Source organism: Plutella xylostella, chromosome 22 (genome assembly GCF_932276165.1).
Source record: "Plutella xylostella chromosome 22, ilPluXylo3.1, whole genome shotgun sequence".
Taxonomy (NCBI): Eukaryota; Metazoa; Arthropoda; class Insecta; order Lepidoptera; family Plutellidae; genus Plutella; species Plutella xylostella.
The window spans coordinates 6,654,279-6,675,832 of record NC_064002.1 but is presented as its reverse complement, the minus strand read 5'-3'; positions in this window follow the sequence as shown (position 1 = coordinate 6,675,832).

The window sequence follows — 21,554 nt, the reverse complement described above, 5'->3', positions numbered from 1 at the left end:
AATAGAGTGAGTCGCCCGCGCGCCTCAGTTGGTTTTTGATTTTTGAAGTGAACACTTCGGCAAAATGGCTCAATGTAGCCACGGTTCTCGTCGGCTTCGCTCCGACGGGGAAAAATATAATATTGAATTTGCGGAGTCCTCGCTGCCGGGAGCTGTAGCGTGATGCGGACCAGGCGGCGCGGGGCCTGCCGGCCATTGCTGAGGATTTCGCAACGAAGGTTTGAGTTGATAAGCCGTGAGTAAAATGCTATTATTTACTGCTTTTAAAAGCTCAGCCACTGGTCATAATGCTCCGGCGCTTGGGGTTTTTATCCCACGCAGTAGGGTCCGATTCAATAGTCGTGGTGATGATTGATCACATATTCCGGTCCTACTAGTGGCGCTTGAGCTAGATACTTACATTAATGACCGCTTTAAGTAAAGCATATGTTAATTTTATACAGGAAAAAATTATAAAAATATATTTTTCTACCCTCAATTTCTAATATTTTTAGAAAACAGTTGATAAAAACTTTGCTATTACAATAATGCACTTGATTATAGCTTATGTAAGGCTTTACAAACAGGAGCTTTCCAGGACCGTCATAGGATTTTTTACAGGAAGCACGTGGCTCCGAGTTTCAGTATGTTGGGACATTGTGGCATGTGCGGCGAGTGTGATCCGCCGGTACCTACCCGCTGAGGGTAGGCAGGCCGATTCGGTGAAATTGAAGTTTCGTGTAACCTGCACCCGGCCCTGTGCTCCTGCGCTGGCCGCCGTCTCGTGCCACCTGCATCGCAGCGTACACCCGGCCCTGCGCTCCTGCCCTGGCCACCGGTTCGTGCCACCTGCATCGCAGCATACACCCGGCCCTGTGCTCCTGCGCTGGCCGCCGTCTCGTGCCACCTGCATCGCAGCGTACACCCGGTCCTGGCCCTGGCCACCGGTTTGTGGTACCTGCATCGCTGCATAGACCCAGCCATGCACTCCTGCCCTGGCGTCTGTACACCCGGTCCTGGCCCTGGCCACCGTTTTGTGCCACCTGCATCGCAGCGTACACCCGGTCCTGGCCCTGGCCACTGGTTTGTGCTACCTGCATCGCTGCAGGTAGCACAAACCAGTGGCCATAGACCCAGCCATGTACTCCTGCCCTGGCGGCTGTGTTGTCCCACCTGCATCGCTGCGCACACCTGGCACTCCTGTTCTGGTTGCCAGATCCAAACGCCCCCTGTCTGGGAAGAGATTTTATGCTCAGCGGAACCGCCTGCACCTGTATTGCTAGCATGGTCATCATCATCATCAGCCATCATTATGAGTGACTTATTTAGAAGGTATCGAGTAACGTTCGCTATTCATCAGTGATTTTTGCATATGCAGACGAACGTTTACTGCCAAGGTTGGTCATGTTAGCCATACAAGGGCACACCAACGAAGCCTGAGGACCTGCAGTCGCCGTAGCCGCATCGGCATGGATGACGACAAATCGGGTAACGTGCACCGCTTCTAAAAGTGTTATAGCACTTCAATTTGATGCCTCCGCTGAGGTAGGGTATTCTATTAAAGCAGCTTTCTTCTGAACTGCCCAAAGTGACCTGTAGACTGCTCCTGGGGATAGTTCTGCAATCAATTTTTTATTTCGATGTCTCTGCTGAAGAAACTGTATAATGCAGCTTTTGTTCTAAACTGCCTAAAGATCATTGGACTGCTCATGGGTATGGTGACGCACGGTAAGTACAGGATCGTTACTCTATACTGATGAGAAACGAACGAACAAGAGCTGTCGTGCAATCGGCACGTTATTATAATATATAAAGCTGGATTACCACTGACTGACTGATTGACATAGTAGTTCTCCCAGAAGGAGCCATTTTTTGATATAATAATGTTTTAGGGAAATGTACAGGGTGCTCAGGTGAGTAGAGAAAAACCTCGACATTTTAAAAAAAGTTGTAAAAAAAAAAAATTTTTTTTGTTCCTCCATTTTGGTGACCATACATTTTTTTATATTTCGAGGGTGTATTAAGAATGTCTGACAGATTATAAAAAAAATATAAAAAAATAAAAAAACAAAATGGCGGCCGAGTTTAGTTTAGGGCGTGTCAGACCCGACTTGAGGTGAATTGATCTCCCGGAAGGGGGAGAGGTGGGGCGATGCTGTTTTTTGTAAACGGTGAGGAACATGATGAAATTTACGGGAAAATTCCAAAAAATGATTTTTTTTTATTTGCGGGGGGAGGGGAGATTTTTTTATAAAAACGTGTTTTTTCGGGGATTTTCAAAGCATTTTTTTATTGTGTTCGAGGCATTTGACAGGTTTGACTTGTATGGAGCGGTTGTGTAGTTTGACGAGTAGAGTTGCCATGTGAAAAAAAATTCCCCATTTTTAGGGTAAATTTCGAGATTTTCCCCAAAAACATGAAAAGTAGAAATGGCCACTTTTGATTTTAAAATTTGATGCAGTTTTATCGGAAAGACCCGTACTAATGACATTTGACCATTTTTATTACTTTCGACTGGCAACCCTGGGCGATAGGCGAGATTATATTTTTTCGGATTTTTTTACGTCGTCCCAACTTGAGGTGAATTGATCTCCCAGAAGGGAGGCAGGTGGGGTGATGATTTTTTTTGGACACGGTCTGTTGTATGGTGCAGTTTATGGGAAAATTCCGAAAAGTTGAAAAAACAAAATGGCGGACTGCTTTGGCGGCCATTTTGTAAAAGTGACTTTTTTTCACGATTTTTGATTGGTTTTTTCACATGTTTAGAGTGGTTGAGGAGATTTGTCTGGTATAGCGCATTTGTGTAGTTTGTTGAGTAGACTATACCTTCTAAATAAAATTTCCCCATTTTTAGGGAAAATTTTGAGATTTTCCCCAAAAACTTAAAAAATAGAAATAACCGTTTTGGATTTAAAAAAATGATGCAGTTTGGTCAGAAAGGCTCATACTAATGACATTTGACTATTTTTATTACTTTCGGCTGGCAACCCTGAGAAATACGGGAGATTATATTTTTGAAAAAGTTCGACGTCGATTCAGGTTGAGGTGAATTGATCTCCCAGAAGGGGGGGAGCTGGGGTGATGTTTTTCTTTGTACATGGTTGGATATATGGTGAAATTAATAGAAAAATTCCGAAAACTGCAAAAATCAAAATGGCGGATGAAGTGGCAGCCATTTTGTAAAAGAGAAATTTTACATGTTTTAAGGTAATTTCACCTGTATTGAGGGGTCTGACAGTTTTGACTTGTAGAGCGCGTTTGTGTGTTTAGGTACGCTTAATTTTTCTATGAAATAAAAACTCCCCATTTTTAGGGAAAAAAACAAAATTTCCCTGAAAACATGGGAAATTTTACATAAATATCCAATTTTATCCCTTTAAGATGGTCAGAGTGGTTTCAAATGTATGGCGCGTTTGTGTAATTAAATGCATAGATTTTTTATTAAAAATAAAAACTCCCCACTTACGGAAAAAAAAACAAAATTTTCCTAAAAACATGGGAAAATTTACATAAATATGCAATTTTATCACTTTGAGATGGTCTGAGGGGTTTCGAATGTTAAGCGTGTTTGTGTAGTTAAATGCATACAATTTTAATTTAAAATAAAAAACTCCCCACTTATGGGAAAAAAAATCAAAATTTCCCTAAAAACATGGGAAAATTTACATAAATATGCAATTTTATCACTTTGAGATGGTCTGAGGAGTTTCGAATGTATAGCGTGTTTGTGTAGTTAAATGCATACAATTTTAATTTAAAATAAAAACTCCCCACTTAAAGGAAAATTTTTTTTTTCCCTAAAAGCGTAGAAAAAATTACCAACATTAGCAATTTCACTCCGTTGAAGTGGTTAGACAGATTTATGGTATATTGCGCATTTGTGTAGATAAATACAAACAATAATTATTTAAAATAAAAACTCCCCACTTGTAGGGAAAAAATCAAAATTTCCCTAAAAACGTAGAAAAAATTACCAACATTAGCAATTTCACCCCTTTGAAGTGGTCAGACAGATTTGTGGTTTATGGCGCATTTGTGAAGATAAATACAAAGAATTATTTTTTTAAATAAAAACTCCCCACTTTTAGAGAAAAAAATATTTTCCCTAAAATTATACAAAATGTAAATCAACTTTACCACAGTGTAAGTGCCGAGCGCAGCGAGGCCATAGTCCTTCTACAAGCTATACCAAAATAAAACCAGCCGAGCGCAGCGAGGCATCTGACAAGTAACCCTGCCATAAAAGGAAATAAATCCGAGCGAAGCATTACGTATCATAATTATTAATATCAATAAAGAAAAACTACGGGAAAAGTCCCGTTTAAGAAGTGGAAAGCCGAGCGAAGCGAGGCAAAACAACCTAAACCATCAATACAAAACCTAGAGAGTCGAGCGGAGCGAGGCAAAACTACTGAAACCAACATCCGAAAACCCGAAGAGCCGAGCGAAGCGAGGCTAAAGTACAATAAACAGCAAGTGCCTATGTAACTGCAGAGCCGAGGGAAGCGAGGCAAAACAACCGAGTCTACCATTCCGAGACCTGGAGAGGAGCCGAGCGCAGTGAGGCAAAACAATCCAAGCCATCATACCACAAACCTTGGAGAGCCGAGCGCAGCGAGGCAAAACAATCCAAGCCATCATACCACAAACCTTGGAGAGCCGAGCGAAGCGAGGCAAAACATTATACCACAACCACTGAAGAGCCGAGCGCAGCGAGGCAATACAACTTAAGTATTACCTTACTGTAAAATAGGAGCCGAGCGAAGCGAGGCAAAACAATGTAAACCATCATACTGCAAATCCTGTAGCGCCAAGCGAAGCGAGACAACACTACTCATACCCTCGTCAACACAACTATATAACCTGATAGCCGATTGTGGCAAAGAAATACCTTGAATGAATAAAAAAGATAGACAAAGTTTTGGACGCGTTTATAGTTCTAATTATGGATTTAATTGAAGTAAACATAGTTCTGTAAAAATAGTCTCAAACAGCAAACCCACGTTAGAAATTAATGAATAAAAAAGCCTGTGTATTTCGTTTCTATGAAAAAGTTTATCTTCAGGGACAGAGTAAACTGATAATCGAGAAGCTAGAAAAACGCGCGAATGGAGTAGACTCAGATTTATGAGGTGTTAAAGAACCCAATATTTGTACACAAAACAATGTCATCTCGATACTAGGTAAAGTTTACGAAACCTAAAAATTACCATATAGATCAATTTCTCTACCGTATTTGTGTGAGACAATCCGTAATTCATAATGAAAATAGTTTTCAAGGCAAATATTAATATTCCTGTGGAGTTTTTTTTTATGTAAACCCAAATTCAAGAAATATCCATTGTACACTCCCGAGCAAAGAAAAAGTTCCACTCACTTTTTACAAAGATTTAATTTAAAATTGGAACAAAATATTACCTTCCGTTTTTAGTCGGTAATATCCTGACGTTCTGTTAAATGTACGTCAATGTTGCAGAAGACGGCATTAAGCTAGATTTTTCCGTTAGCTTTTCTCAGTGGAACCTTTTCATTGCCCGTGAGTCTATTATGGCCAAGTCAACAACCCATCTGTTACCAAATTTCATACTGAAATGAGATTTCAAGGGAAAACTAAACCCCATAAAATATTCGATACGTTATAGTCAAGTGAATAACCGTATCTCACCAAAATTCATACTGAAAACCGTATCCCACCTAAAACAAAAATCATCACTACCCCTGTTATAATGAAAATCATAGTAAATAAATAAAAAAAAATAGTTTAGGTACCTACAAACAGTTTAGGTACCTACATACATCATACCATAGTGAAAACAGTTTTTAAGGCATAACAAAACGCAAGAATGATTTGCTACGGTATATTCAAGTCAATACCCTGCTGAAACTGAAATTCATACTGAAAACTGTTTCCCGCGTCAGTACCCCTTTAATTAAAAAAAAAATCATAGTGAACACAGTTGTTAAGGCATAATAAAACGCAAGAAAGATTTGCTACGGTATATTCAAGTCAATACCCTGCTGAAATAGAAATTCATACTGAAAACAGACACCAACCTAAATCGAAAGCATCAAAGCACCGCGCGGCTGCTTGCAGCCCGCGCCACAACGCAACCTCTAGTTATATTATATAAAGCTGGATTACCACTCACTGATTCATTGACATAGTAGTTCTCCCAGAAGGAGCCATTTTTTGATATGAAAATGTTTTAGGGAAATGTACAGGGTGCTCGGGTGAGTAAAGAAAAAATCCGAAATTTTAAAAAAAGTTGTAAAAAAAAAAAATTTTTTTTGTTCCTCTTTTTTGGTGACCATACATTTTTTCATATTTCGAGGGTGTGTTTAGAATGTCTGACAGATTATAAAAAAAATATAAAAAAATAAAAAAACAAAATGGCGGCCGAGTTGCAGTGAAGCAAAGTTTAGGGCGTGTCAGACCCGACTTGAGGTGAATTGATCTCCCGGAAGGGGGGGAGGTGGGGGGATGGTGTTTTTTGTAAACGGTGGGGCACATGATGAAATTTATGGGAAAATTCCAAAAAATGATTTTTTTTTAATTGCGGGGGGAGGGGAGATTTTTTTATAAAAACGTGTTTTTTCGGGGATTTTTAAACCGTTTTTTTATTGTGTTGGAGACATTTGACAGGTTTGACTTGTATGGAGCGGTTATGTATTTTGACAAGTAGAATTGCCATGTGAAAGAATTTTCCCCATTTTTAGGGTAAATTTCGAGATTTTCCCCAAAAACATGAAAAGTAGAAATCGCCACTTTTGATTTTAAAATTTGATGCAATTTTGTCGGAAAGACCCGTACTAATGACATTTGACCATTTTTATTACTTTCGACTGGCAACCCTGCGCGATAGGCGAGATTATATTTTTTCGGATTTTTTTACGTCGACCCAACTTGAGGTGAATTGATCTCCCAGAAGGGATGCAGGTGGGGTGATGATTTTTTTTTGACATCGTCTGTTTTATGGTGCAATTTATGGGAAAATTCCGAAAAGTTGAAAAAACAAAATGGCGGACTGCTTTGGCGGCCATTTTGTAAAAGTGACTTTTTTTCACGATTTTTGATTGGATTTTTTACCTATTTAGAGTGGTTGGGGAGATTTGTCTTGTATAGCGCATTTGTGTAGTATGTTGAGTAGACTATACCAGTTAAATAAAATTTCCCCATTTTTAGGGAAAATTTTGAGATTTTCCCCAAAAACCTGAAAAATAGAAATAACCGTTTTGGATTTAAAAAAATGATGCAGTTTAGTCAGAAAGGCTCATACTAATGACATTTGACTATTTTTATCACTTTCGGCTGGCAACCCTGAGAAATACGGGAGATTATATTTTTGAAAAAGTTCGACGTCGATTCAAGTTGAGGTGAATTGATCTCCCAGAAGGGGGGAAGGTGGGGTGATGTTTTTCTTTGTAAATGGTTGGATATATGGTGAAATTCATGGGAAAATTCCGAAAACTGCAAAAATCAAAATGGCGGATGAAGTGGCAGCCATTTTGTAAAAGAGAAATTTTACATGTTTTAAGGCTATTTCACCTGTATTGAGTGGTCTGACAGTTTTGACTTGTAGAGCGCGTTTGTGTAGGTGAATGCATTTAGTTTTCTTATGAAATAAAAACTCCCCATTTTTAGGGAAAAAAACAAAATTTCCCTAAAAACATGAGAAATTATACATAAATATGCAATTTTATCGTTTTGTGATGGTCTGAGGGGATTCGAATGTATGGCGCGTTTGTGTAGTTAAATGCATAGATTTTTAATTAATAATAAAAACTCCCCACTTATAGGAAAAAAAAAACAAAATTTCCCTAAAAACATGGGAAAATTTACATAAATATGCAATTTTAGCACTTTGAGATGGTCTGAGGGGTTTTGAATGTATAGCGTGTTTGTGCAGTTAAATGCATAACATTTTAATTTAAAATAAAAACTCCCCACTTATGGGGAAAAAAATCAAAATTTCCCTAAAAACGTAGAAAAGATTACCAACATTGGCAATTTCACCCCGTTGAAGTGGTCAGACAGATTTATGGTATATGGCGCATTTGTGTAGATAAATACAAACAATAATTATTTAAAATGAAAACTCCCCACTTGTAGGGAAAAAAATCAAAATTTCCCTAAAAACGTAGAAAAAATTACCAACATTTGCAATTTGACCCCTTTGAAGTGGTCACACAGATTTGTGGTATATGGCGCATTTGTGAAGATAAATACAAAGATTTTTTTTTTAAATAAAAACTCCCCACTTATAGAGGAAAAAATATTTTCCCTAAAAATATACAAAATGTAAATCAACTTCACCACAGTGTAAGTGCCGAGCGCAACGAGGCCATAGTCCTTCTACAAGCTATACCAAAATAAAACCAGCCGAGCGCAGCGGGGCATCCGACAAGTAACCCTGCCATAAAGAAAATAAATCCGAGCGAAGCGAGGCACTACTAGGGCATGCAATACCGCAATACCGGTATTGCGTAATACCGGGATCCCGGACAAATCCACGCTTTTTTCAATACCGGTATTGAAAGTTAATACCGGTATTGAAGTAATACCGGAATCGGACATTTCTTAGGCTATAAATCAAGCGATTAAGATATAGTTAGCCCTGTGCTCCCATATACTATGAAAGTCCACTTGTTTTAAACCGTTACATGCCGTTTTTGGCCTTTGGAAACCTACTTGTTGTCCATGCGTTCTAAAATTTTAACTCTAATACTCAATTCTCGTAAAAAATATTACATTATACAGAATTTGATTGCTTTTTCTTGTTTTATTTTGCCCTATACGACCTTAAAACAAAATATATGCCATTTATAACAAGGAAGTCTTATACCGGTATTAATACCGGGATCCCGGTATTGAGTTCTAATACCGGAACTCAATACCAGTATTGAAAATATTACCGGTATTGCATGCCCTAGGCACTACGTATCATAATTATTAATATTAATAAAGAAAAACTACGGGAAAGGTCCCGTTTAAGAAGTGGAAAGCCGAGCGAAGCGAGGTAAAACAACCTAGACCTCAATCCAAAACCTAGAGAGCCGAGCGGAGCGAGGCAAAACTACTGAAATCAACAACCGAAAACCCGAAGAGCCGAGCGAATCGAGGCTAAAGCGCAATAAACAGAAAATGCCTATGTTACTGCAAAGCCGAGCGAAGCGAGGTAAAACGATCAAAACTATCATTCCGAAACCTAGAGAGGAGCCGAGCGAAGCGAGGCTTAACTTCTTTAATTACCAACTGCCTATTTAACTGGAGAGCCGAGCGCAGCGAGGCAAAACAATCCAAGCCATCATACCACAAACTTTGGAGAGCCGAGCGCAGCGAGGCAAAACATTTTAAAACATTATACCACAACGACTAAAGAGCCGAGCGCAGCGAGGCAATACAACTTCAGTATACACTTATCGTAAAAATATAAGGGCCGAACGAAGCGAGGCAAAACCATTTAACTTACCAAAACCCAAACCCTGAAGGGCCGAGCGAAGCGAGGCAAAAATACTCAACCTCAACCCTCATCAACAAAACTAATCTGAAAGCTGAATGTGGCAAATAATACTAAATAATCCAATATTTGTATACAAAAGATATCGCCTCGATACTAGGTAAAGTTCATCAAAAAAAAAGTTCATATACGTAGGTAGTTTCTCTACTAAAAAACTCAGGAGTATAAGTGAAAAATCGAGACGCTAGAAAAACGCGCGAATGGCGGTGACTCAGATTTATAAGGTGTTATATTATTATTAAAGAAGCGAACGTTTTTTGAAAGAAAATCATAAGCAGTTAAAGCCAGTATTTCTTCAATATGATTTAAATATTAATGCGAAGAAAAACGCTAGAAAGAGTACGGGAAAGGTCCCGTTATTGTAAAGCTGACCGATACTTATACTGAAAAAAACAGTTTTTAAAATAAAAGCAAAAGCAACAATACCCACGTGATAACGAAATTCATACGGAAAATACAGTTTTGAAGGCAAAACTTAACACAAGAAAGATTTGCTACAGTATGTTCAAGTCAATACCCTGCTAAAACCGAAATTCATACTGAAAACTGTGCCCCCCCCTGAAAAAAATCATCAGAACCCCTTTTATAACAACCATACAGAAAACAGTTTTTAATCCAAAACAAAACACAGCAAAGAATTGCTACGGTTTGTTCAAGTCAATACCCTGCTGAAACCAAAATTTATACTAAAAACTGTAATCACACCTGAAACAAAATCATCAGTACCCCTTTAATAAAGAAATTCATAGTGAAAACCTTTTTTAAGGCCTACAAAATGCAAGATAGATTTGCTACGGTATGTTAAAGTTAATACCCTACTGAAACCGAATTTCATACTGTAAACTGTATTCCACCTAAAACAAAATCATCAGTACCCCCTTAGTAAAGAAATTCATAGTGAAAACAGCTTTGATGGCATAACGAAACGCAAGATGGATTTGCTACGGTATGGTCAAGTCAATACGCTGCTGAAACCGAAATTCATACTGAAAACTAATCCCACCTAAAATAAAATCATCAGTACCCCTTTAATAAAGACATTCATAGTGAAAACAGTTTTTAAGGCGTAACAAAACGCAAGAAAGATTTGCTACGATATGTTCAAGTCAATACCCTGCTGAAACCGAACCAAAAGCATCAAAGCCCCGCGCGGCTGCTTGCAGCCCGCGCCACAACGCGACCTCTAGTTTAATACATACAAACAAATAGAGCGGCTCGCGCCGCAGTGCACTGAAAGTTCGTTTTTCGTCATATAAAGTGACCCTCCAGACACTATCTTAAGTGTCATGACACATCGGCAGATTCCAGCTTTGAGTCTTTTCTTTTCTCGGCTGTGAGCAAAGTGAATCCCACTGGCGAGTGTTCAACCTAAAAGCACTGAGCTAATTCCTGATTTCGTGAAAGTCGCTGTTGCTATACCATACCGCTTCACAAGTTACCGAATTTATTATGATCCTACTGTCCGGTGATCATGATCGGAGTGTCATCGCGGTTTCTGAGTGGCACCATATTAGCTGTCTTCCTTATGTCCCAGTGGATTGTGAGTGTGTATCCGAGCTCTTTGTTGAAAAATGCGTGAACCTCCTACGCAGCAGCTGTCTATTAGTTGTGTATCGAATAAATCGAGTAACGGTGCTCTTGCACGAGACGACTACCTTTTGGTAAAATTATAACTTCCACTATTCTGGGAACATGCATATACCTACTGTGTACTGTGAATCACATCACGTGTAGCCGCAGCCCTACTCAATGTACGGGGCTAGATAATAAACAATGGCAGTCGTCATTAAATTTCTATGAATTTCGAAGGTCATCATTTGGAGCACAATACAAAGTGTGAAAGTACCTATTCATGCCTAAACGGCTTCTCTAATGAAAATGTATTTTTAATTCGATTTTGGCGCAAACGTTTCGTAACTATTTTTCAACACTGTATCTGCTGAAACTACTTAGACTGACTTGTTAAGATGCAGACGTGCCGTTTTCACAATTCCATTTTGAATAATCCTCAACTGTTTTATGGATCTTTCAGTTAGTTACATAACTAGTTACCAAGTAAAAAATTACTTGTGTCATGCTCGTACTCGCATCTCATTTAGGAGCTCTCTGACCTCTAGCTGAAGGCTAGAACTGGTATATATATCTACTATGCTAGTACAGAGTTATAACCGGGCAGCGGTGACGTGGTAGCTGCTTGATTTATTAGAGTTTGCTGAAAACTTTCTAAATAAGTAATAATTATTAGTCATAATATTAACTCTTCGCAGTTCTTTCAGAATGCAATACCAGGTCGCTGAAGTAGATAACCTTCCTTAGCTGGACAACAACAACAAGCCTTTTTGTTTTAAAGAATGGCACAGTTATTCGCCGTTCCACTGTCATATCGATGTCCAAGGACTTTTTCTTGGGTATAGCTAACTACCTAAGTTTACCTATAGATAGCCGCAAGCTATCTGCTGTTGGCGAACTGTCAGTTCTGATTGATAAGTCAGGCTCGGGGTGGCTCGTCCAACTGTCCATGTTCCCGCCACCATGATTGGTGCTTCCACAGATTAGAGAGTCTATGTTGGCTGTCGTTGCATCAGGTCTCATCAGGTACAACTAACATCTTTACGTACCATCTTTATTTAATCGAGCTATTTTATTTTGTTTTATCTAAGTTGACTTAATGGTTTCAAAATCGAACCTACAACAAGGTAAGTAGGTACCTACCTACGTACCTTTGAAGTTGCAACAAGGCGAAGCCTTAAGGTTTTGGCCGAGACCTGCCCTTAGTGTTGACGAACATACCTAAACGTGACCTTGTTAATGTTTTTTATATGAAGTACTGAACATTTTACTTATCCTGGTGGCATGACTGATCATTTACTTACCCAGTTAAGACATGTTAGCCGGGTTTCATTTATCAACTATTATAATTGTTATTGTTGTGTTTATCAATCTTTATTAATTGATGTCATCTACCAAGGAATGCTGCCAGAGCTCATAATATTCACACATGATGATACAGAATGATAGTAGCCCACAAAATCGGTGCAAAGGCTTATAAAATATCTTTCCTTCCTAGTAGGACTGCACAGGAACTCGTTAACCGCCGAGTTAGTTAGAATACAAAATTAGACTGTGTGTTACTTGTCAATCTAGAATATGAATATAGTGACCTGCATCATGTTTTGAAAAACTGAATACTTAGTTATTATATTCATCTAATCTTTTCCAGTAGATGATGAGGCTGAGATATTTGGTAAAATTATCTTCCCTTCAAGCACCACTCCTCGTTCCAAGGTCTAGATGCCGCGCCAGGTGTTGCAGGCCGTGTCGTCGTACGGGGCTGACTGAGCAGGTCCACGAGGCTCCAGGGTCGGCTGCTGCATTTCTGAGGTCAGTCCAGAATTACATACCCTAGTCAGCATGTGCTGACCTGAGCCCCAGCGGCCTGGATCGATATTCTACATTTTACAGCTTTTAAATATTGTTGCAAATAGTGTATGTTAAAAATATTGCCTTGACAATAACAAGATTTTGATCAATAATTACTTATAAGTATTGCTTTCGAAGAGGCACTGTGTGTATCCATATATATAAATACCTACCTATATGTATAGGTACATACCTTCCATAACTTTCTGACAAGTCAGGAATAATAAGGAAGTACTTAAGTCTTGTGTATACTTATACCTTTCTTTTTAGTATATCTATTACCTAGAAATCTATGCATTATAAATTTATAGATTCAAATATTTATCTACTGATATACTCATCAGTAGCTTATGGGTCACAGTTGGTTTTCTCTCCACCATGCGATAATAAACACATCTCACAATGTTTAACTAGGTTTCAGATAGGCTCAGACTACATAATAGACGCATTTTTCCTGAAATAAAAATGACATATTATGTATCTAGCCTATCTGAAACCTAGTCATTTCTGCATGGTGATATTACAACTGAGGCGCGCGGGCGACTCACTCTATTTATATAGGCACCCGCACCTTGCAAATTAAAGGTGGAGAGAAAAATGGACTTTATTTAACTGTCACTGTGATCCTTATGATGCCGAACACGGAGAAAGTCGAAACGCCATATCTCACAATGTTTAACTAGGTTTCAGATAGGCTAGATACATAATATGTCATTTTTATTTCAGGAAAAATGCGTCTATTTTTGTGGCATCTTCTTAAGTTGTTCTTTTAACCAAAAAAGTTTCTGCTTCCTAGTTGTAATGTAAGTTAGTTATTTTTTTATCGAAAGTTCGAATTTTACGATCGAGCTAGACTGCTCTGAATTTTCAACTTGAAATTAAAAATTGAAAAAGTTATTCTCATGGTACCTTATTAATTTTAAAAACTCCGCAAGGTTCCAAAATTACATAAAAATAAAAATAAACTATTGCTTAATGGGGTATTATTTGCAGAAAAAAGCCTTCAAAAGTACCTGGGTGGAAATTACCCAATTAGTAAATTGTTTCAGAAAGTTGAAATATTCCTGTTATGTCATTACTAAGGACTAATTAAGTTAGAAAATGTATCAAATTAAAGGGAAAATAAAATTATTTACTTTTTTTTTAACTTTAAGTTAAATTTTTTAATGTAAATTCTTAGTAAAATGTTTTAGTGTGATTTATAAGATTTATGGGATAATTTTATTTTAATAATAAGAAAATAAACTCTAATCATTATTTTACACATTTACTCACACTAAATTTTCTAAATGGCGACCTCCCATAGCAATAAACAACCTACATCTACGCAAGAAATTTTCTTTAATTCGCCTATACGCTTCTATGTTTCATTCAAATGACACTTTTTGACAGATGTCATATTTTTGAGAAAAGGTACTTTTTTTTACATGTTTAACCTTTTGACAAACGTCATATTTTGTAACATTTGTAACTTTTTTGACTTAAAGAAAATTTCTTGCGTAGATGTTTGTGGTGTATTGCTGTGGGAGGTCGCCATTTTGAAATTTTATTGTTAGTAAATGTGTAAAAGAATTATTTGAGTTTATTTACTTATTATTAATAATACAATTATCTCATAAATCTTACTACTGAGACTAAAACATTTTACTAAGAATTTACATTAAAAATGTAACTTAAATTAAAAAAAGTAAATAATTTTATTTTCCCTGTAATTTGATTAATTTCTAACTTAATTAGTCCTTAGTAATGACATAACAGGAATATTTCAACTTTCTGAAACAATTTACTAATTAGGTAATTTCCACCCAGGTACTTTTGAAGGCTTTTTTCTGAGCAGTCTAGCTCGATCGTAAAATTCGAACTTTCGATAAAAAATAACTAACTTACATTACAACTAGGAAGCTGAAACTTTTATGGTTAAAAGAACAACTTAAGAGGATGCCACAAAAATAAAAAATACTTTAAAAAAGTTATCCAAAAAAATAATAAAACATAATTAACCCACTGAGGTCGATTTTCGTAGAAAATTAGGAAAAAAAATCATAACTCCTAAACTACAAAAAATTGCTGAACATACATAGGGGTGATTTGGCTACCCCTTGACCTAAGGAATCAAACATTTTCCTTTGGACGTCACTCTTTGGGCCACCCTGTATTTGGTTCGGAGCTCCTCACACTTGGCGTCAGAGTAGCGAAAGAGAATTGAAATTGTTCTATTTTTGATCGAGTAAGGTGGGATCTCTTGTTCCTAGTAGAACGGTGACCTTACACCAGTAGCCGGTAGTGGCTAGATGAGAAAGGGCTAGGACCTTAGACAAGTGCTGGCTAGGACTTGTGACGCTTCGTGGGAGAGTCTTAAATAGATCTAGTAGAGGACGATTACTTAACTTAGCCACATACTAATAATTCCTCTATACTATAATGTAAGTGTAGATGGTGTCTGTATAAATATCCTGTTCATTGTGCTACTTGGAGCTACCTTCAGGAAATGGTTTTACTTCATACGCACGCCGTGATTCTGAGAAGCGTAGATAAGCCTGCTGCTTCATGAGAGGAAATGTCACGTATAAAATGAAAGAATTCATTCGAAAATAAGGAAAATATACAAAATCTTTTCCGTATATGTAAAGGAAGCTCGTGATAGCTAGGTATATGATTCCTATTTATTTTGAGGTCGGTGGTATTGATTGAATTTGATTAGGTATTCCGCAGTTGAAGGATAGATAAGTTTTATATTTTCTTACGTAACAAACATCCTCCAGTAAGTATATTTTGATACCTCACAAAAGCACACTCAAAATAATGAATAATAGAGGTAATTTGAAGAGCCATTCTGAAAGTCAATTGATCTTCTTAACGTGTAAGTAAAAGACATAACAGGTATATCTACCTACTAGCGCTTGTGACTAGTTGTGTCCATGGTGCAGGAGCCAGCCCAGCCAGCGGCAGCGGCAGCGTGCTCCGGACGTTCCTATATTGGTAAGATGCTGTGTGAATTGTATGATGAAAAACTAAGTTTCGGACACGAATCTATCTCGTATTTAAGCTCTTTGTCTGTTCGTATTTAGTCAGTATAGAGTAACCCTCCTGATTCATCAATCGTGCACCCCGTTCTTAGATTAGTCATAATTAATGAAACATTATACGAACAGAATAAACATGCTTAGTATACCCTTTTTGCAAAACCCTGTATAATATATAGCTAAGATTTATCTAGGAGTTCCCTCAAACTCTTCTATACTTTCCATCTTAAAAGCTTAACTTGAGAGACATGTCGGCAAGCTTCTATAGAAACGTTAGCTAAACTATATATATATTATACTAGATAGTAAACTACATCTTGATATTCACATAGAGTCAATGAAAAGTAAGGCGTTTAAGATGTTTGGGTTTGTCATGCGATCTAGCATACATTTTAAAAAGCCATTTACCTTCCTTCATTTGTATAAATCGCTAGTAAGATCCCAGCTTGAATACGCCATAGCAGTGTGGAACCCCCGTCTTTCCCCGGGAATGGAATATAGTCACTAGATTATTGGATTGTATTGGATTAGAAATCAAACAATGATTAATTTCTTGATTAAGGATTTATTTAACTCATCAAATTATTATTATTGAACCCATTTTGAAAGCTACACAAAATTAACAATTTAATTATTCTTGATAATCTAATCAGTTTATTGTTATATAGGCTGTTATAAAGTAAAATTGAATTATAATTAATTGTTTTTCTTTCCTCTGTAAATACATTAGTGGGATTCCTTTCCAGAATTTGGCAACTACTTAACCAAATTAATGTTTCTCTTTAGTAGTAAGTATACTTTTGTAGAATTGCCCTTGATTGATTGTTCATTAGGTTCATAAAATAATAAATTAATCACTATTGGCAGGTAGGTGGTGTTGTGGCCGTGGCACTTCTTGGCTAAGTGTTCACTCACACTCTCTTTGTGATCTCATCTAATTTGTCAGGTAGACTCTCATCTTTCAGCAGTTTTCGAAAATTGTATATTGTTCCTGTTGCAGGTAAACATCAAGTTCTACCTTATTTTATATTTTATCTTAGATTAATCTTTCAGTTTTCCCATCAGCAGGTAAGTAGTAGATAGGTAGATAGTTAGTGACACTCATTATTTTAATTACAGTCAAGATATATGCAAGATGTTAGTACTTTTACCTATTAAAAATGTATTAAATATTCCCACTTTCCCAGTTCCCAAAATCTACGTTTTTCGTTTTATCAGTTTTATGTCTACAAAAAAGAATCTGTGGTATCCGTCGGAAATCATCGGAAATCGATACCACAGATCATCCGATCTGTCATTCTTACAGATAATTAAATTATCATCAGAATAAGGAGTTACAACTAAAAGGAAACCCAAAAACATGGTGGTAAACATTGAAGAACTCGCTCTAGTGCTGTAATTATTATTGTTGTTTAATTCACAATATCGAATGGTAATTTGAAATCGAAAAAAACTTAAAAAATCAAAAACCAACAGGAATCAAACAGCAGAATCGTAGTCGAGGCGACCGACACGGCACGGCACGTAGTGTTATTTTCTCTATGGGCACGGCGGCGGTGGCGACAACCAAGCCAACCTTCCCTATTTTTCTACATTCGAGTTCGTTTTGACTTGGTTTCGACACTCACTTAAGACGTCAGAAGCAGCATCTTATGCTGGCACCACACTTGGCTATTCGCATTTGTTTTGGATGTTTGATGTATTTGCTAAATACCGAAAATATAGGCGAATTCGGCAATCATTTTGAGGAATATAACATGTATACTGACCACACACGATATGGTAGTTTTTGATAACAAGCAAAAAATGAATAGCCAAGTGGCATGGTAATATTAGTTAGGTACACTTGTTTGCCAAAAGCTGCGTACAGACCGGCGGTTTCGTTGACCTTCGGTGCTGCAATCTGCCCTGTATTATGTATGATAAATATCCATCGTTGGGCGTTCGTTGGGCCGGTCTGTACGCAGCTTAAAGCAAACCACGCACTAAGCGAAACCAATACGATAAAATTATTCTTATTTAAAAGATAGCTCGTGGCAGATTCTTGCGCTTCTTTAAGGATTTCAAATTAGGATCGTATTTCATTAACTACTAACTTTACTAACACGATATGAAAGATGCCTAAATAGTTCTTTTTAATAATAAATCATTATAATGTTAGACGAGCGAGAGTCTGGAATGAATGAACTTAAAAAGTATTTCTTTTAAATCATTGTCTATGGTTTTTACATTAAAAAATATAAGTGTTTCATGAACAACCACTGTTTTTTACCTCAGACCTGCCCTGTATTATTATGTATGATAAATATCCATCGTTGGGCGTTCGTTGGCCCGGTCTGTATGCAGCTTAAAGCACACCATGCACAAAGCGAAACCAATACGATAAAATTATTCTTATTTAAAAGATAGCTCGTGGGATTTCAAATTAGAATCGTATTTCATTACTAACTTTACTAACACGATATGAAAGATACCTAAATAGTTATTTTTAATAATGTTAGACGAGAGTCTGGAATGAATTTAAAAAATCTTTCTTTTAAAACATTGTCTATGGTTTTTGCATAAAAAAAATATAAGTGTTTCATGAACAACCACTGTTTTTTTACCCAGTTTAACGAGGGCGCTGGTGTCTATGTCAAATAAAGAGTGTCAAGTAATGTTGTCTTGTTATAGCCACCGCAGAAGGGCATTTTTTTAAGTTAATCTTTACAAGAAACAAAACTTTGCCGCCAATTTATTAGAAAAGAGCAAGAAAAAAGTAAAAGTGAAAAATTTTGTTGTCACTTTTTGCTTAAGTTTCAGAGGTGAGTGCATGTGAATATTTGTAAATTTTCTTGAAAGTCCCTTAATGTTTATTTAATTATGATTTAATGATACAGAAGTATCAATTGAGTCTAATGGGCAATAAAAATATATATTTATGTTACTATTTACCTAAAATTGACATAGTGGGAACAGTGAAATTTCTCTACATCTCATCAACTCCAGGAACCTTTTCCGTTCCTAGATAAAGTGCAAATATGTACATTTTAACAAATTTACAACATTTATATGGAAGGTTTATTGTGGTTAAGTAAGTACGTATTTATAACTCTAATTTGAAAAAATCTAGGTAGTCTAGGTTCTTATCTAAAATGGCGTCATGATGCTAACGACGCTAATGCGGTGAAAAGATTAGCTAGACAGATCATCGTCAGATTAATCGTGTAGCACTTAAATTCAGACTCCTTTCGGGCACCTCAATATCCATAACTCTGTTGTCTGTTGAAAATAATATATATTAAAGATTTATTTTATTTTTTAAAATTGGAATACCAATAGCTTAAACAACTAACATTAAATTATGATATGAGCAATAAACTAGGTATAACGATGTTGTAAAAGTTGTAGGCTTATCCTTGAAGTTAATCTGGTTTCCTGTAATACAAAATCTATTGTTTTTGGTTTACAAATGGTCATGTTTCTGGTTTACTTATGGGTCACCAATGAGTTACTAAGTGGGATATGAGTAGTTAATACTTACATCTATTATTTTCTCTCTGTGCGTTGTCAGTGTCTGCATGTGACTAACTTGAATGTAATCTTTGTGCAATTATTATGCATCCCCAAGTTAACTCCATTACTAACCATGGACCATTTCTCATCCTGTCAGGAATTAAATCCAAATCTCTGACTAGCTACCACCTCTGATAACTTTAATTATAGTGCTTTAAATAAGTTAATTACTAATTCGTCAATTAAAATAAGACATAAAATTCTAAATCCAGATAATCCCAACTTATTATTTCATTCATTCACTAACTGTGTTCATTCCTAATAATTTTCCTGTTAACTAAATATAGTAGAAGTATCTGAAATTTACTGAAATTTATTCATAAATGAAACAATTAAATAAATAAATTACTTATTTCATTAAATAAGTTGTGAAATGTTTGCAATTCATATAATGATTTTATACTTAATATTCAATTTCTGGTGATATCATGAACCAGGGCCGTTACTCATGTTTTGTTTACAGTATGGTACCTACATTGAATAAAATGAACAAAATAATTAACAATTATTTATTGGCAACATTTAAAACGAACCAAACTAGAAATGAGTATTTACAAAAAACTTGAAATTTAATGAATGATTAAAAATCAAATAAATTCTGAAAAAATGAAAAAAATATTTATTTAAACTAAAGATTATGAAAGTTACAAAAAATATAGGTTGCAGTGTTTGGTAAAAATTAGAAGGTGGTGATATAACAAGGGCTACCACACTAGGCTAGGCCTGTGTCGTGTTCTAAACCTCCCATCCATTTAGCGGGCACTTCCCAATTATATGTTTAACTTCCCATGTAACTTTTGTATAATAAGTCCATGTTTATTGTCAAGTTAATAACAAGTACTTAGCTAATTATGCTGAAACAGAATAGTTATAAAATAAACATTTCTACCATAAATTAATCAGCCAATTAATGAAAATAATAAATTTATTTAGCAATTATTACTTTTCTTAGTTTGAATACTGGTTGTTAAGTAATTATTAATAAGAAACTATACTTAATCACACACAAATATACTTATTTACAATTTTAAAGAAAATTCCCAACAATACTCATAATTTTGACCTCAGGTTTATAATCATCACATTAGTTCAAGGGATTCCCAGAACACTCAATCTTGCTCTCAGATTTTTAGTCATCACATTAGTTCATCAGACGTTCACCATTTAATGCAGGTTCTATGGTCCAACTGGTCTTATGTAGGTTGCTAAGTATTAAAATAAACATTGCCTTGATAGATGATTCTTCTTCTTCCTAACCTTTTCCTTATTAGATGATTATCATGTCTTATCGGCAGCATAAAACTAATTATTTCAAACTGTTAGAAGATTTCACTTACTTTTACAATTAGATGAAAACAAAATATCTTTTATGTACTTATTTGTATTAGCTAAACAAATTGAGATTATTTCACTTTGATAGAACAATGACAACTGACAGGTGACAAGTAGAACTTCTCTGACACACTCTGAGCTCTGACACAAATGCATTCCGTTATACATATTTTTTCTAGACAGATTTAACTGGCGTTCTCAAAGAACATTGCTGCCAAATAAATCAATCCAAGTTACAGAGTCATAATTTATCACTAATTATAATTGTTTTCTTAACTGTGTAATTTATCAGTGAACTTCATATGACTGGTTCTATCAAGAGAAAAACAGTTAGAGGAAGATAATTATTTTAGAAGAAATATTGTCGAGTATTTCTAATTTTTTATTTTATAGTTTATAGTTTATAAATGTAGAATCTACAAGATTTCAAAGCTAAAAAATTACCACTGTATCCCGTCTTACCCAAATGGCCTAAAGAATACTCATGAATAATACACATGCATTTTTTTGATTTTGAAATTGTACTTATGTACAGAAACTATATGTATGGCCCTAAGTATTGAGAATATTATTATAAAAAATAGATATATATAATTCACAATTTCACACTGTCTTCCCTTACATTTGTTCTAATAGTTTTTTGTAGGTATGAAGCATTCTCAATTCCTCAACTTCAACTTTTTTATTTTTTATTATTCATTGCAGTGTTATACATTATATACGGTAC